The sequence below is a fragment of the Trachurus japonicus genome, chromosome 3, assembly GCF_045865225.1.
Source record: "Trachurus japonicus isolate A0001 chromosome 3, Traja_1.0".
In the NCBI taxonomy this organism is placed as follows: domain Eukaryota; kingdom Metazoa; phylum Chordata; class Actinopteri; order Carangiformes; family Carangidae; genus Trachurus; species Trachurus japonicus.
The window spans coordinates 33429493-33448061 of NC_140909.1; the positions used below are offsets into that span (position 1 = coordinate 33429493).

Sequence of the window (18569 nt, forward strand, 5' to 3'; positions counted from 1 at the left end):
AAGGCTCAGGGAGAACATGCAAACATCATGTACATCTACTGTAACAGCTAACCACCACTGTGTAAACACCAAAAATGTGTAAAATATGAAATCTATGTAGTATGGAGCAAGTTAAGATATGTCCAGCCCATATAAATATGTGAAGTAAACTGTACCTATTTAGTAGACTGACACCTGTCATAGATAAATACACTACTTCCCCACAATGTGAGGAATGACGTCTTTAAAATCAATGAGAAATTGATGAGAAAAAACATAATGTCAAACAAGTCCCTGTTGAAACAGGATGAAAATTGAAAACATTGAGAACATGAATGTTAACCAGCGGGAGAACAGTTGTGAGGAGAGACAGGGTTTGATTTCAGTGTTATGTTGGCTTTATTGGTTTCAATTATGCCTGCTAGAGCAGCATGAGCTCTGCCGTTGTCTATGAAGCCCCACTTTAATGAGTTCTAAAAAAAACCAAAACAACAACTGGTTGAGCTATAAACCTTGAACATAGCTGGACCGCAGTGTAGTTCATTATCATTCATTATGGTGTGTTAATCAAGTTCTTTTTCGCCCTCATCTGATGCAAAATATAGCTACATTAACCGTGATTTGTTGAAAAAACAATTTATCTGATAGGCTGAAAAAAATTCAGTTACAAAAGCTGAAGGCAGTGGTTTGAAACAATATGTACAGTTAAATACAAATAAAGATCTTAAATCTTAACTTGACATGATGCTAGAGAGAAGCTACAGTATGTCTCCATATTGGAGCTACAAAAAAAGTTCAGTGCTTTGGTTAGATATGAATACAGAAGTCCATCTGTTTATCTTGGAGACAGCAGTGTCTTCTGTGGTCATCAGTAAGCTGCTGAAACATTCTTAATTTCCAAAAAGGAAATTGGTTTTCATCTTCACCCCATTCATTTCTTTCATATGCATTCAAGATATTCTCTTTGAAGTGAGCTCTATTCATTTAGTTGAGAAAACATCAGTAAAACCTTGCTTCTATTCTGGGCCATGGCATATTTGAAATTATTAAAAAAAGGAATCATACTGTCAGTTTAATTTCACTTCCCTCATACATACAAACAAACAAGTTCTTCAGCTTTTCAGATCCACATTTGTAACTCAGGCATGATTGGTGTGGCTTTAATGGAAGTTGGATAGATGACACACTTTGGCAAAAATAACTTTGAAAGTGTCGGATGCTGAAATCTCAAATCATGGCGCATTTTGTTGCCAAGTGCTCTCTTGTCTGTTGGCCCGGGCCTAGTTATCTGTGAAGTGAGGGCAAGAATGTCTGAGACTTTATTAGCTGGTCAGAACCAGATGAGTTTTGTTTGTGACAGTGAGGAATACTGTACTGTACCTTCAACAGTGTTTAAAACCTCAGCGCTCAGAAGGAGCAGAACACAAAACTCTCTGGTGGTGGATCAAAGAATACTGGATTCAAAAATAAGAAATGTGAGTGCTGACTGCATCACACAGCAAGCCGTCATTTTTGTTTTAGTCGGGGGTTAGAGGAGGAAGAGGGATAGCAAAACACAGTTGGAGATGCTGCTGCTCTTCTTGACTGCGAGCTTTTCATGTCTTACAGTTTTGTCTCTGAGGCACGACAGAGAGCGGAAAAGTGAGCGGTGGAAACAATGGAAGCTTTTTCAGCCCTGTTGCTAAATGAATTTCGCTCGCTGTTTGCTTCTCAAGCAGCCTCGACACCAACAAGAATGAATATGTAAAAGCGATGTACGCTCATCTTTGTTTTGCCCTAAAACCACAAAACGTGAGCAGAACAATCTCTGGTGCATCATGAGACCGAGTCAGATTCACGAGTAGAAACGTTGTTTTATTCCATAGCATTGTTTAGGTTCTTGAGTGGCACTGTGCACTACACAGCTCCTCTGAAAAACAAGCAAAACAAATTCTCTCAGGAATTTATAATCCCAGATCCGAAATGGCCCCAATGCAGTTATTTCTAGTGATTTCCGATTTAAGAACTGCACCTCTCAGCAAGAAAAACTGATCTGAAGAATATTTTGTCATTAACCAGGACTAGTCTCTGAGTTTCACTCTGGATGCTGCACTGTGCCACTGGGCCCCCCCCAAAAAAGTCCTTCCCTCACTCTAAAATAACTATTTCACTATTTGCAACTATCAGTCCAAATAATCCGTGACATTTTAGAAACAAATTTATGTTAAATATGCAAATCCAAATGGGGAAACAAGTCATATACTTATCTATTCTAAACATTTTATTAAAGGAAATGGTTCAAATGTCATATGTATGTGACCCACATTCAAAGAAAAATAGCAAAACAAACAACCATACATCTCATACAGCTCGTATTCTCCTTATTAATTGTTCCAAAGTAATTCAGAATTGCTTCTGTATCTCCTGGGTTGTGATCCATGCTGGGAGAATCCCAGTTTCCTTTTATCGACGCCAGTAAAAGCATTGTGCTGCAGCTAACTGATATTCAAAGGTGTAGGCAGGGTTTAGCAGGTGTCTGTGTGCTAATGTGTAGCTGAATAAGCTGTGATGATGTGTCATGATATTCAGATTTATTTAACAACACAGACAGCAGCTCAGACAAAGCCGTGTGTGAGGTGACAATTGCTGAGCACACCTCAACTCGTATCAACACTGCACAACTCCGTATACGCATCTTAACTACACAGCAGCTGTGAAGTGTTTTTGACTTTTTGTTCTAGCAGGTTTTTTTTCTCTTCTGATAATCATCTGTTCTTTAATTTGTAACACGTGTCAGAAAACCCAAAGACGAGAGACTTGTAATCTGTTCAGATGTAAAGTCAAACACTTAGAAATTAAAACTAGTTGTGAGGAGGTTTTGTTAACATTCCCATAAACCTATTAACCCTTAAGCAAATCAATAGTTCTACTTCATATTTAAAACTTTTTTCCTGTCAGGGATGCATGGAACTGAAGAGAGAAGTAAATAATACAAGCAGTGAAGGCTGTGGCTGCAGTACAGGCAAATATTTATAATTGCTTCCTCCCTGGGCCATTATGATACATTAGAGGGATTATCAGTCTACGTCACTGACGTTCTACGATCATGCGATCATGTCTTAATGTGCTGTTGGTTGCACTAATCATTTTTGATAAAAATAACAAAATGCGCAAGTTTTATGGAATACCGTCAACTCGCACCCCTTTCAAGACAAACGAGAGAGAAAATAGTATTTTGGAGATTAATTTCGACACATAGGTTTGAATGGTGTTGAAGCTGGATATTTCCCGCAGGCACAGCTGTATAACTGCAGCGAATGAGTTGTGAAATTTTTACTACAGTAACGACAGTGACTGAAGACGAGGTTACATAGTAATGGAAAGCAAGCTAAGATCTCTGTCGATCGGACCACTCTGTGACTTTATGACATGCCAGGCTACAAGACGAGACTGTTGTTCACTCATGACGGACAAATATGGACACATGTGCAGACACACACGTAATCTGTATGGACTGTCTAGAGCTAGACTTCAGCTCTGTATACTACCTACTGTTGTAACATGTTATGTCAAATTGTCATAAGAAAAAGAAAATGTTATGTCAAAATGTAAAAAGAAAAGATTATGATGAAGATGATTATTCTGTAAGCTTTTGCTTCTCCCGCTTTCCCTTTCGGCCATGTGTATTGTATTATTTGAACTAAGATGAAGTGTGATGATCATGATTTAATTGACATGCCCGAAATAAACTAATAAATAAATAAATAAAACTAATAAATAAATAAATATTATTTAAAAATGAATGAAAAATGAAATGAAAAATTAATGTTTATATTATTTTAAATGACATACTCAGCCATGCAGGTGCAGTTCGCAGTCAGGATGCAGTTGTTCTCCTTGTTCACAATGACCCAGACTTAAGACATGTCCATCCTCTTCCCTCGTCTTTGACTAGGCACCACCTCAGCCCTGACTGCCACCAAGTTTTGTAATCGTGTAAGAGTATTTTCCTGAACATGATTGTCTGTTAAAAAGCTGTAGGTAGGGATGCACATTGTTGTTTTTACCAATAACCAACGCAATGCTCTGAATGTCTGTGGCTTGTGCCGATCGATCCTCCATCCTGACGTTTTTCATGTTTTTTGCCGTTATAAAATACACTTTTATCACTAGGCAATAAACTGTTGTACTGTAGTATGCTGACAACATCGCTAGTTAACACCGCTATGAATATACAGTACCAGATCCATGGAGTAAACATCAAGGTAGCCATGACAACTGGTTCTTTCTGCAGTCAGGTTTGCGAATGCATCCGCCGTGTTGCTAAACAAATAATCCCTCTATACATGCAGTAAGCTCTCTTATCTGAAGTTCTTGCTTGTCTCATCTTAGTTTTATATAATGCATAACCTCCTATTATAGGAACACAGCCACTCAGTGAAGAGCAAAACAGTTCTGCAAGGGACTTATGAAATGTCAGAAAACAGTGAGCCAAGCACAGTTTCCCATTGTTTGCTTTCATCCTGTACAGCCTGAAGTTACTTTATTTGGTAACAGTGATGTCATTGCCAGGGGGAAAGTTGCAAAAAACAAGATGAAGAGGTGGAAAAACTTTGTAAAGTGAAATCAAATCAAAGAAAGCAGGTGAAAGCAAACAAACTGCGACGTGAGAACCTGGAACCTACAGATTTTGTTGGCTTTTTCCCTCAGTAAGAGACTCAAGTGGTAATCAGTTGAGCATCATTGATTACCGTCACCTAATTAATTAATCAGCTAATTATTTCAGCACTGAAGCAGCACAAAAGTTTTACAACTCGCCTCCCCCTGGAATATTAAATGCGCCTGAATGGAGCCTATAAAATACAGCACCATAACTTTACATGAACAATATATGTAGTCATTGCCAAGCTCATACCAGCAGTTTATTAATACTAAAGCTTTAACTTTACAATGCCAAATGACTAAGGGCTGCTCATGTATCACAGTGACAGTCCCTCCAGAGAATGGAAACCTCGCTGTCTCTCTCTCACACACACACAAGAGGGAGGAAGGCCACAGAGATTTTTCAAGCTCGTGTTATGCTCAGCTCGCATCTCCACGCCTGAGAGAGGATAGCGTTTGTCATGAAGACAGGGGAAACATCTGGAGTGCCATTTGTTTTAATAATTCATTGTTTCTGACTTCATAATCAAGCCGCGGCGCAGTCGAAGTCGCTAAACTCAGTAGCTCGGCTCTCCAAGCGGAGTCCTGTGTGAATAATCTGTCGCTGACACGTGTTGAGAGTACACACAGAGATATTGCTCGGCACGCAGCGGCTCGTTTGCATTTCCAGTCCTCTGTGTTTGATGAGTTGCCTCCTCTCTGCTTTTTGCCTCTGTGTGAATGGATTCCCCATTTGCTCCGATAACAGAGGGAGGGAGCTGTTGGTGTTGTTTGTTTTGCCGTGTCTTTACTTCTTGTTTTTTTTTTAGAAGCATTATTGTGTTTGTTCACTGGTGGGGCCTGTAATGTTTTCAGATACTGTCACAGCTGCTAGCAGGGCCGCAAGACGCCGAGAGAATTTGCATTGTGTGACACATTTCTTGATCCTCTAATGGCAACATGATGTGAGGTTAAGAAAAACAGTTTTGCTTTGTTTGTGTTACACTGGAAATCAGACCTGTTAGTGTTTCAGTAGCTGTGTTTATCTTGCTTTATCATCACCTTTCTATTATATTTATATTAAATGCTGCAATATTCAATTAAACACCAGTCCTCAGCTAAAACTGACTCATAATACAACTTCTGTGAAAATAATTGTAATGCTTTTTGAGTAGCATTCAGTCCTTCGCACGACTTCTTCATTTACCCACATAGCATCCATCACAAAATAACATTTCTTATTTTGGTAAATAGAGGCAGTCAGAGTGTGTTTCATTGTCAAATTAGCTCAGCAGCTAAAGCTTAAACAATGAACCAATGAATCAAGTTGTTGTTTGACGGAAGCAATTGGTAACTAACTTTTTTAGTCTTTTTTGTTAACTAAAGAATTAGCAGATATTCAGATGATTCTATGATTCAGATAATTGGAATGACAAGACACTGGAAACTGTAACAAAGATTTAGAGATTGTAGAGCAAATATTAATCAGTTAATTAGCAGATGATAGAAATACTGAGTATTTATGGTAATGATTTACAGTTGTGCGATAATCAACAGCAACACAGCCATTATCTAATGAATCCTTGTATTAAGTTACCACTGACTGTACCTGTACTGCATCGCTCTTATAATGTGGATATATATGTACGTACTTGATTGATTGATTGATTGATTCTTTTAATGACCACACAGGCTGGTGGAATTTGCTTCCAGTACAGCTCATTGGTACAGGTTCCAAACATAACATACAGTATATAGACAAACATACAGCATATTATCTATAGACAAACATACATACTTGTCAAAATAAGAGCGCTGACTTAGAAATGTCACCATGTTCCATGTGAACAGTGCTGTATGGAAAGGGTTTATGTATTTTTTAAGAGTATTGTTTACTGGTCTGGTGACAAAAGTGAAATTTCTCATCAAGCAACAAGGCAGCATTTAAAGCTACTCAAACATGTCTGACAGCTTCCTGTCACTGCAGCTGCTCCACAGTGGAAGGCTTCCAGCAGCACATCCTTGCTTCATGTCTTTCGTTCACATCAGATTTATTTTGTCTGCCGTAAAGCAGCTGCAGGTTTGCACTTTTAACTCTGATTATCAACTCTGATGAAGTACAGAGGAAGGTTATGTATAATGAATCACCACATGTCTTATTCCCCCAAGCAATGGGTTTGATGTCAAACATGAAAACATGTACTTAGCATGATGTGTAGCACGTCTCAGGTGTTTGCCGTGACAGAGAGGTTTTCTGGGAGAGAACTACGGTGCCCTTGGGTGAACTTAAGCTATATTGTCTTTCCATACGTCTCCTCCTCCCTGCATGTCCTGTCTTGATCATATCTCCCAGCTCTGCTCTTCATTCTGCCCACGCTGCACCACTTGTTTGCTCCACAGCCATTGTTTTATTTATTTATTTCACTCAGATTGCCCTCACTTTCAAAAGATAACGAAATGCAGCAGGGCTCATGCAGAGGTAAACATTATGTCTGTGTGACTGTCAGCTTGCGGCTGCGAGAGAACGATTAAGGAGCCTGGTATAAACATGACTGTGTGACGATGAGGTTATTGACTGATTTGCTGCTTTATTCGACATTTAATGACATGGTACCGTAGTGCAGAACTCTCGGTGGGGGTGATTCGTCAGATATGAGGGGGACAGTATTAAGGGACGTGGTTATCCCAGCCCTTATCCCGACATCATATTTTTGAAGCATACAGAGCGTGGCTAATTGAGATAAATGGCTGTGTAAGCATTGCTGATGACAGTGTGGAGGCACGCCGGTGAGCCTGCTGGCTGCTGTCGTCCCACTCCCGGATCCAGTGATCGGCTGTTTGTCAGGCGGAGCTGTACTGTGCAGCCTGAGGAGGTAATTAAGCTATAGGCTGTGCTGGGATTGGAGGGAGGGGCTTTGTGTTGAAGTTAAAGGATAATTACTGTTTTTTACATTCTGGACCTTATTTCTAGCATAAAATACGATTATTTACTCACCCAGATAACTTTGATGTCATTACAAGTCGTCCTGAAGAAATTAGATCCAGCCGAGAGCCGCGTACTATATCCATATAATATAAGTCTACAGGGCAGCGGAATGCAGCCTCTAAATAACACATTATCTGCCGCGAAACTCGTTCATTTCACCAATATTTTGTTATGATACACTAGTGTTATTCTCCTGTGAGTTATCTAGTTAGCTGTTATCAACATCTGTGGTCTGTAGGTTGATCTACTAACCTCTGACCTGGATGATGTCATCTCCGACTGCGGCCCGGCGCGGCTTGTTGCTACCGCTAATGCTACGGTTCCTCCGCAACCTGGACTCACTAAAGCTCGGGCTAGTTGCGCTAAAAATGGATCCGAATGCCGAAGCGGAATGATTATTATCAGAATGAGCCGGGCAGCGGTCGGCGATGACATCATCCAGGTCAGAGGTTAGTAGTTCAACCTACAGACCACCGATGTTGATAACAGGTAACCCCGGACTCAGAGGGGAATAGCACTAGCGTATCATAACAAAATATTGGTGAAATGAACGAGTTTCGCGGCAGATAATGTGTTATTTAGAGGCTGCATTCCGCTGCCCCGTGTACTCGCATTATACGGATATACATGTACGCGGCTCTCGGCTGGATCTAATTTCTTCGGAAAGACTTGTAATGACACCAAAGTTATCTGGGTGAGTAAATGATCGTATTTTATGCTATAAATAAGGTCCAGAATGTAAAAAAAACTGTAATTATCCTTTAAGTTCCTCTGGATCTGCACAGTGGCCCTGGCCGTACAGTTCTGTGGTCCCTCAGAGTGAGCCAGACCTCCCAGCAGTGGGCCTACTGGAGGCCTGACTGTTACTGATACAGCACCTCAAACCACTCAGCACTCCACTAAATGAGCTCACGTCCACCTTTCCCCTGTGAGGATTTGTGTTCTTTCTATATATATACACATATATACACACACACATGTATTTGTGTGTGTGTGTGTGTGTGTATATATGAAGCGCAGAGTGCCAGCTGTGGTGTTAAAACCTGCCCACAGCCGATGAGGACTGTGTAGAGCTGCGGGGGGTGGAGCAGATTATGGATAGGATCTCAGCCTAGAGAGTTGTTAACAAAACACATTCACACACACAGACACTGACACAAAAATCCTCACAATATGAAAGAGATTAGCACCCACGGGAACTTGAGTTGAACAGCACATATTTTGAAATGTCAAATTTTCTTCTATTTAAGAAGAGTGTTTAAGAGTGTTTGTAGGAACTGGTTGGAATTTAATGTGATTATTGAATAGGTTTTTTTCCCCAAACGTCACAAAGATACAGTATGATCGACTGGTTTAATGAGTTGGGCCATTGTTACTTGAGCTCCCTTTGAGGTAGACAAGAGAGAAACAGATTCACAGATTTTACATTTACGCAGATTTTTTTGTTGTGTGTGTGTCCATTGTGACGAACGACAACAACAGAAAAAAGGATTGTAATTTGTGGCTTGGGCTTGCCGACGGTGCTGGAGAGTGAACATTCTTAAGGAAAATTGTTTTTTAGAGAAACACCGGCTTGCTGCAAAGAAGCACAAAATATGACTGCAATTGCTAAACTCCGAAGTGCTACTTCACACCAAGTGATACATTAGGATACAATTTGTCATTAGACATGACTATGCAAACCTCTGTATTATTAAAGCATTATTCCTCTACTGACACTTGATACTTTATGACGTTATTTTTGTCTCCGAGTTCTGTTGACCTTTTGAGAAAATATTAAGCCTGAATAAATGTACAGGCACAGGCAGGTTACATACAGCCCCAACAGCCTTCACCAATAAGAAAGGCTGTCTATCTGCTCGCTGGCTTTGTGCATGAACTTTTTAATCAAGCCTGATCCTCTCTCTGGCGGCAACAAAGAGGAGAGAACATTCAAGAGAGACAATAAAATTGAGGGGCACAAAATTACAATAGGGGACAGGTCGCCACATCCTCACTGAAAATCTGTCAGAGAATCTTAAAACACAGTTTCTAGTAAACATGTTGTGTGTACACTACCTGCTGGGCATGCAGACAAAGCCAGCAACTGCAGTATACAGTAGGGATAGAGTTTGAAGACTGAATACTGGATTGGAGGGCTGTTGCGGTAACCGCTGTAATGAAAAATTTTGATGTTAACCCATATTACAAGTATTTGATAATCATGATTGTGATATTTGGTACTTAGTTAATCCCTTTGAAGACAGCAGAGAGTTTCACTCAGGATAGGTTAAAGGGTGACAGACAGAGAGGCTCCCACGACAGAGTGTCCTGTGGAAATTTACAAGGGATTGTTGTGTCCTGGTGGTGAAGCTATAGGCAGAACCACCGGAGGTGCCATATTTTGTCTATTGGTATGTGATTGGGAACTATAAAGATAGTGAGCCTGAGAACATCTTCAGTTCACTCACCCACTGACCGTGTGCTGTTCAGTTGTACGTGTGTGACTCCATTCATGAATGTTTATTAAAACTCAAGAAAGACAGCCGACGTGTGAAGCTTTTCTTTTCTTTCAATTCTTCATTGAACCAAGAGAACAAATTTTTGCCACCACACCGCAAAAATGAATCACCGCGGTACTAAGAAGCCCACCGCGGCGCCACCACAGATAACCAGCCTGAAGCCACGGACAACCACTTCTAAGTTCGAGCCGACATCGAACTCACACGTGCCTCATATGTCTCATTTTTGTAGTGTCTTCAAAAAAAACCTGAAACATTGCAATGAGATTAGTAATTTAGTAATTAACAAACAAATTTGCTAAATAGATAGAAAATGAAAGGGGGTGGTGTGATAATACTGCATACCGTGGTATAGAGCCACCTGACTGAACGCAACAGCCCTACTGTAACTCCAGTGGGATTTCATTGTTCCATTGTTCCTGTTGAAAATACAGATCAGCACATTTTATGATACACTAGCCATAATAACATGCACTGATTCACTGTGACTGGTTGTCTGGGCACCATTCTGCCTATAGTGGGTTTTCAACTGCAAACAATCTGAATTTACAATAAACCAATGAATGTCTGCAGTGAATTTGTGAGGTAAAGTATTGGCTGCATTAGGTGGACTGGTGGTAGAAAACTAAAAACTTAAGGCCATTTTAAAGGTCTGAGGTAGATTCTTTTGCTCCCAACAGAACTGTTTCCCCCCCACTATAAATCCTCCTGTGATTTATGGCTGGAAAGAAAGCAAAGTACAATAATCATATTGACTGTAACAACATTGTATATTTCCATTGTTTGTTTTAATTTATTTTTATTTAATTGAGCTGCTGCAGCCGCTCAACATAAGCATGATCAATTCAAATTCATTCAGCTCCAGCACCATCTTTTATGGTGCTAATCTCATTTTATACCACACACACATACAGTATGCACACAAACATAGTCTAACTGTGTGCACAGTTAAGCGCCGGGTTCAGAGCCTTATCGTGCATGTGTTTGAGATACAGTTCAGCAAGCAAATGCTGGCGCAGCAGGAAGAAATCAAAAGGGAAGTTCATTAGCCTAACCGATATCTAATATTCCTCTGGCTGTATTTTGCATCGTGTCTTTAAGTGACAGGGGATGACTCTCTCTCACAGATGGATGGACTTCATTTCTACGAGTTTCTCCCTTACTTGCAGTAATTAAAACTTCACTCTGCTGTGCCGGTCTGTAATAATACAGAGCTGTCAAGTCTGTCAGAGGCCACAGGAGGTGGATTCGCCTCTGCGGCCTGTCGCTTTAGCTACATGACGCATCCTATCACGGCAATAACCTACCAGGTAGGTTCTCATGTTTACAGTCAGGTTATGTACTTGCAAGGGGAAGGAAAACTTGAACTGATCATCAATGTTTTATCATTTTGGGGTTGTGAATTTTTCAGCAGCTGCGGAGTTCTTCAAATGCAAGCCAAGATCAACTTGAGAGAGTCTTGCTGAGAGCTCTGCTGTGTTTGTAGGCTGCTTGACATGCACTCACTCTCCTCCACATTCAGCAAAGCCTCTCTCTCCTTTGTTTACTGTACCAACACCGTTCACTTTCTTTGGCTTCTGCCGGTTTATAAAACGTCCTTTGTGCTCAAATTGTATCGCATGCCACAACACGCTTTGTTCAGTTGTTTATTTGGTGACTTCTGTTTGTGTGTCTGCTCTTGCTTTTCTAGGTTTAGTGCTCTTTGCACTTTGCTTTTGATGGTAAAACCACCAAATTCGTGCCATCTGTGCTTCAGCTCTTGTCAAGGTGAAGTGCCATTAGTGGCTGCTACCGCTGACATATAGTTTTTAGTTTTAAACAAAACATCAAATCCTTGACAGTTTGTGTGTGCATTTGTGTTCCATTTCCAGTCATGCCTCAGTCCTTTATCTTCACTTCCAGCCCATCCCCTGTTCTGCAGTCCAGTCTCTTTGCTTTATACTCTCCACTGCAGACCCGCCTTGAGCAGCTGAAAGCAGGCTAGCTCCTCAGGGACAGTCTGCTGTGTAGTGGATGGATGACTGGCTGGCTAGCGTCATGTGTGGATGTACAGATGACTGGAGGGCTGGAAGTGTGGAAATAAAGACAACCGGCTTCTTGCAAGATCAGAGAGAAAGAAACTGAAAAACATGATCATGAGAGGTTGTAACATTCTATGGAGATTAAAAATGAACATACAGCTTTTTTTTTTCTTCACATATATTTCCCCCTTGATTTACCAAGTAATCATGTGATAGCAACCAACCACCAATGCTGAATTGTGAGGATATAAGTGAGGGAGTTGTTCCTAGTTTGCTTTGCTGTTCTTGCTTTTTTTTATCATGAAGATCCTTTTCTGCTGCTTTTTATTATCATACATGCCATGGTGTCCTGTTACAGTACTAACATTGGCCAGCCAATCATTTCCCATAGGAAGAACATGGATCTGAAGCAGTAGAAAAGGATACACACCTTCTATAGTGTTCACATAAAATGTATGATGTAATGATGATTCAATATGTGAGTTAAGATAAGATAGAACAAAATATTTTGTCAGGCTGAGTTTCACTACAGAGTCTATTAAGACTAAACCAGTCATGGAAGGGATTGCATTGCTTAGCTAAAGCCTAAATAACTGGGTCCAAAGACCAGTCTAGGTCACTGGACTGAACATCTGTCTGGCATAGAGCCTACTCTGTATGCCAGCTTACATCTGGGCCAAGTGTGCCGACGTTCAACTGCAAATTCCCCGTCTCAACTCCAGTTTCTGTAACAGATAATAACTGTTTGAAATTGATGGAGAAGATAAAGTCCTAAGGCAGAATTCTTCTCACTCTATCTTTTCTCCTGCAGTGTAGAGTACCAGTTTAGTAACAAGGTTTTAATCACTGCCTACGACATTTCTCCTCTTTTATTCCCCCGTCGTGATGATCAGATTCAAACTAAGTCTGTTCAATCAGCATATTGTTGGACAATTTCTTCAGATGGGATGGGACGGCCACAGATGGATGGATTGATGAATTGATGGATGGATGTATAGATGATGGAAAATCCGTGCTCTATGTGCAGCATCTTCCCAGAGGAAGGAATCACAGAGCCGTGATGGTCAGTGAAAAGCAGCTTTTATCTTGTTTGTCACCTGCCAACTAGTTATCTCTTGTGGGTTTAGTTAATTGGCCGCAACCGATGCCAGGAAACTTTGATGTGTTATTCTTCTCTTCTTGTACCTTTTAATCTTGTTCCTCGCTGTAACCAGAGCCCAGCAGCCTCTGAGCAGCTGCCAGTGACGGCGAATGTGCTGCTGCTGGGACTGTAAACATATGACTACTGTCCAACAGAGACAGCCAAACTAGCTGTACAGTGTGCGGAGGCGCTCTTTGATCTGACGCCGGAGTATAGAGTGTGTGTTTGTGGTACTACTTGCGTGCGTGTACTGTTTCCTTCGCCCAGATTAGTCTTAGTCTGTTCACTGAACATGCACTGATACGGAGGTCATTGATATTCATGGTCGAAGCTCTGCGGCAAGTTCCGGTTCTGCAAACTCAAGTGGTATGACAAAGAATTGTGTTTCATATTATCTTAAATTTAATACTTTAGGGTTTTGAATTGTTGGTTGAACAAAACAAATTATTTGAAGATGTAACCTTGGGCTCCGGGAAGCTGCACAACAATATAAAACATAGCTGTTATTTGCAGCACTGTCATTTCCTCTGACGTTCAATCTGGACCTGTAGGATCTCAAGTGCTTGTTGTCTCTGCTTAGCCACTTAGCCAGGTGCCACTTCATTGTCCTCAAAACCTATTTTCTCTGTTGTACTTGAGAATAGCTGACGGACACCTCTGACCTCACTGCAGAGTGGCATGTCCTTTAGAGATGCCAATCACATCATTATATACAGACAGAGGAAGACGTTAAGGTGCAATGGCTGACATGTTGATCCAGATGAATGTGAGCAAAGCAGATTTGTGTGTTTGGGGTTTTGCGTAGAGAACTCTATAATAACTGTGGCTCAATAACATTTTAAAGGGGACATATTATGGAAATATCACTTTTTGAAGGCTCTTTAACATTGATTTGGGTGTTTGTCTTGCCTTCCGGTCCTCAGAATGTGAGAATTGACAAAACAATCTGTAATGTTCAGGCTCCAGGTTGAAATCCATGTGGTTTTACAGCTGTTCCATCAGTTGTCGTCCAGTGATGTAACTAGGATTCGAATTTGCATAATACCACCCCTACCTGGGACCAGTAGAAGGGGCGGGGCAAGCAGTGGTTAATTTGCATTTAAAGGGACAGGCACTGAAACCAGCTGTTCTGTTTGATCCTTTGACCAAAGAGTGTCACAGATATGTATTTAAGACACCTGGGAACTATGTTAATTTGTGGAAAGGTGGCATAATAAGTCTCCTTTAAGTTGCAGCAAAAGGATATTTTCTCAGTTTGCATTTGAAACTTCAAATCTACACACATCACAAAGGAGCCATGTCTTTCATTCAAAGTGGTGGATTTCTATAAAATGTTATTTGCCGCCCTGTTTGCTTGTGATTACTGTAGATTATTTGAAACCACTGTGTGGTGAATTGTCCCTTTGTGTGAATGCTTAGGGAAATGCTCCTACCATATGCTGACCTGCTGCACACTGGCCTCCCAGAAAACGCTGCACTGATTTCCTTTGTGCCCTTGGCAAAAAAAACTTAAGCGTAGTACAGTAATGTGCTTATCTGGCTGTGACACTGTGACACGGGTTTCCCATATCAGGCCAGACAGAAGTCCACACAGACTTGACTGGCCGAGTGAAGTCTCTCTGGACCTAGTCGGCTGAGCTCCTCTTCCTCGCTGCCAGTTAGGGAAGGCATCTGTAAGACTTAGCCGAGCTGGGGGAGGACCCGCCAGGCTTCTGATTAAAGTGATGAGCTGTAAAATCGAGAAGGAGGGGGGGCGCGACAGACGGCTGCTGCCTGCTACACTGAGCTTCATCTTGTCTGCAGGGAGACATACCTTCCCGCTCTACCTGTTTCCTCCTGTCACTGTAAATGGGTTTGTTTATGTCTACAAGCACGAGATTGCTACGGAGGAGACTGTTAGGGTGTACTGCCTGAGTTCTGCTTCCATCATACTTTCAATGCATCATTATTAGTGGACCGCCGGGCTGCGATCACACTCGGTATGTTTTTGTTTGTTTGAACAGTTTTGGTAAATTTGTTTTTTATTGGCCAATTAAGTTTTAACTGCTGCAGAATTCATGTGTGAGAGCTTGTTTGTGTGTGTCATAAATGAAACACTTGCTCACTTAACTCCTCAGTTTCTTACACCTGTGTTTGATGAAGTGTTGAGCTATAAAAAGATGCGTCTGTGACTTCAGGAGCCAAAAAGTATCTCAGTATTGTTTCACACCTTCTCTCTCTCTCTGGAGCACTGACAACAGAAGGTCGGTTGGGCCAGTGTGCAATATTTTACATAAAACTGAATATCGTTTTACAGTTTTGGACAATCTGTCCTGCTGCCAAATATGATCCTCATTTTACTGCCTTGCTTTCCTGAACATTGTACCTTGGCAAGGGTGGAGAAAAAAACGTAGTAATAATGTATATGAAAAAATTTGGACTGCATGCACTATATCGATATACTAAATTTTGGATGTCACCCAGGCCTTGTCTATTTAACTCCTGCATTGTTAGAAAAATAAATAGATATTCTTTATGAACATGTACTAGGACAGGACATGCTGCTGTGTTTACAGTGTTGTCAGTAATTTGGGATTATTTGTTGTGTATATAACCTGTTCATCAGCATTAGAACCATAGACTTTCCCTTTATTTTTAATTTTTACTATATATGATATTAATAATATATATTATTTGATATAATATACAACAAAACAATATATTAACACTTTCTTTCATACACATACACTTGTATTTATATAGTAATGTAGACCTGTGCCCCATTAACAAAAGTGCTGTGGTACAAGTGTTGTAAACAGAACAAAACCAAATTACAAACAATACATACACATCACAATCGTCCTCTTCTTGGCCATAAAACATTTTGTGCATAATTTAATGACCTAATATAATTGCAGGTATTTGTACTCATTAATCCTGTTATAAGGTTTATGTAACTGACTACTTATTCCTCTTCATTGTCATTTGCTAGATCAATACCATTAACAATCACATCAAATGGTTCCGATATCTTTTCAAACATATTCTGCCCTCTCCAAAGGAAAAGTTGTCAGCATTTGCCTCACCCAATACGTAACACTTGGACCACTGGTCTTTTTCCAAAACATTGCAATGAATCTTTTGGCGTGTAAAAGATATCTATTCTCGTTCGTTCACTTTTGTTGTATTTGTGAACTTTTCCTTTATTACTCAGGTTTTCAAGCACTTGTCATTTGTTAAAAACAACCTATGTTATCCTTAAAAGAGATGTCTAGTGGTGAAATGTTCAGTATAATGACTTTCCTCTCCCTGAAGTGAGGCCTGGAGCTGTGTGATGTATCATAATGCCACAGGAGACGGCTACAAAGGATGACCTCTTTCCCTTGGGTGCATGACACGTCGAGCTTTCGGAGACTAGGAGACTTTTTTGTACCTCCGTCCTACCTACATTCCATGAATGTGGCAGATCAGAAGACACACACATGATTATTCTTGGAAACAATGTCAAACACCCTTCAGCATTTTCTCATGTAGATACTGGAATTTATTGGACATGTTGTCCAGGGACACCAGATAGGAATAATGCTAATATTGTTTATTGTGAAAATCTATGAGAGTTTTGACATTGTTGTACACATGAACTTAAAGTAAATGAGAAATTCTGGTGTTTAGTCTCAGTATCTAAGTATCCAGTATCATGGATACTCCAGCTTTGGCACTACTTTGAAGGGAATTGAGTTGTGCACTTAATCACTGCAGACAAAATCTATTTCAGCTCCCATTCTCATTTGCAGTCAACCTCACATGCACACAACTATGTACTTTGGTATGTTTACTGCCTCTTTTGAGTTGGACTCTTTGCTACAATTTGTTGGTATCGACCACAGGAGTGTGAACTTGACTGTATTAAGCACTTACACAAGGGACGGCAGCTGCAATTTAAAGGGGTTTGAATTAGTATATATATATATATTTTTTATTTTACCTTGAAGTGCAACAAACAGCTCCATTTTTACTTGTTGGTTAGGCGATGGTACAAAAATAGCACCTGAAATGTGGCAGTATGTTCTCATCAGAACAATGGGGACAGTGTCTCTGCGGAGTTGAGGGAATGATCTAATGGCAGATTGTGGACAGGGAGCCAGCATGTTGAAGAACTGGGCGAAGTGGCGCTCCATCGACTGGGCTGTGACAGCAGGGAGGCTGAGTGTGAGGGCAGGCAGGCCACTGTCACCCCGGGGAGATTTAAAAGCCCTGTGCTGAGGCAGCCAATAGACTGTCTGTCCCGTACAGCTGTGAGGGTGGAACCACAGGAGCCTCTTGTTCCAATCTGACCTCAGGTCTGGTGGCTCAGATGTTAACTGTTAGCGTTCCTTTCTTAGATGAGCAAATAAACACACACACAATGCTTGCATCCCTCATCTTGTAGGGACTACCTTCATTAGCATTAATGAGCAATTCCTAGAAACGGCAGAGTTGTGCTGCATTGTTTTGTTTAAGTAATTGGTTGTCTGGTACTCTGCCCACGTTTGCTGGTGGGCACAATCATCAGGAAACAAGACTAACACACTGTTATGCTACAACTTTGTCAGGTTGTACATACTTGACTGTTGTGGTTTGAGCTAAATGCTAACTTATAGCATATGAGTGAATGTCTGTATACCAAATTCCATGGCAATCCATCCATTGACCCACTGAGACATTTAAGCTGCAAATGTCAAACTGATGGTGGCCCTATTGTGGAAAAAATCAGGGGGATACAGCAAGATTCATCCTCTGGAGACAGTTTGTAAATAAAATGTATTTCCATTTCAGTGGTGAATGGCCTAACTGGAAAGCCACCAGCGTTTCTCATAATAAAAACAGCCGAGTAAACTTAATGGTGGCAGACAATTATCCATGCCACGCTATGTTTTCGTAGCTTCCAGGCAGCCACTAGCTTTATGTAATTTTCACACACCATGAAATCAACTTGTACTGATTGGTAAGTAGACCGGCTTTTGTATTAAAAAAAAAATGAAGGGAAAACAAGCAACGTTGTGTAAAGAAGCAAAATGTCTGTTGTCAGCTATCATGAGTTGTGGTGTCCTTGAACACACTGACATTTTTTCCATCATCATCATCTGCACAATAACGCCTTTAAGCCTTTAAGGTCTTGTTATTGCATGTTGACAAGAATGAAAAACACTGCTGGTGAATAGCAGGGAATCAATATTAAAGCTGGAATACAAAATATGAGAAATTTAACACCAGTCCTGCTCTAGTTAATGCTGCATATTGTGGCTTTTATACTAAGAAAATGCTCCACTGTCTTTTTTTTTAATCTGTTTCTTGCTGCTGCC

At 40.7% G+C, this 18569-nt stretch overlaps 1 protein-coding gene across 1 annotated transcript in view; it reads left to right on the plus strand.

Moving 5' to 3' along the window:
* Positions 1–18569, plus strand: part of LOC146990254 (protein kinase C-binding protein NELL1-like) — a 293390-nt gene that overhangs the window by 16517 nt on the left and 258304 nt on the right. The window lies entirely within an intron of this gene.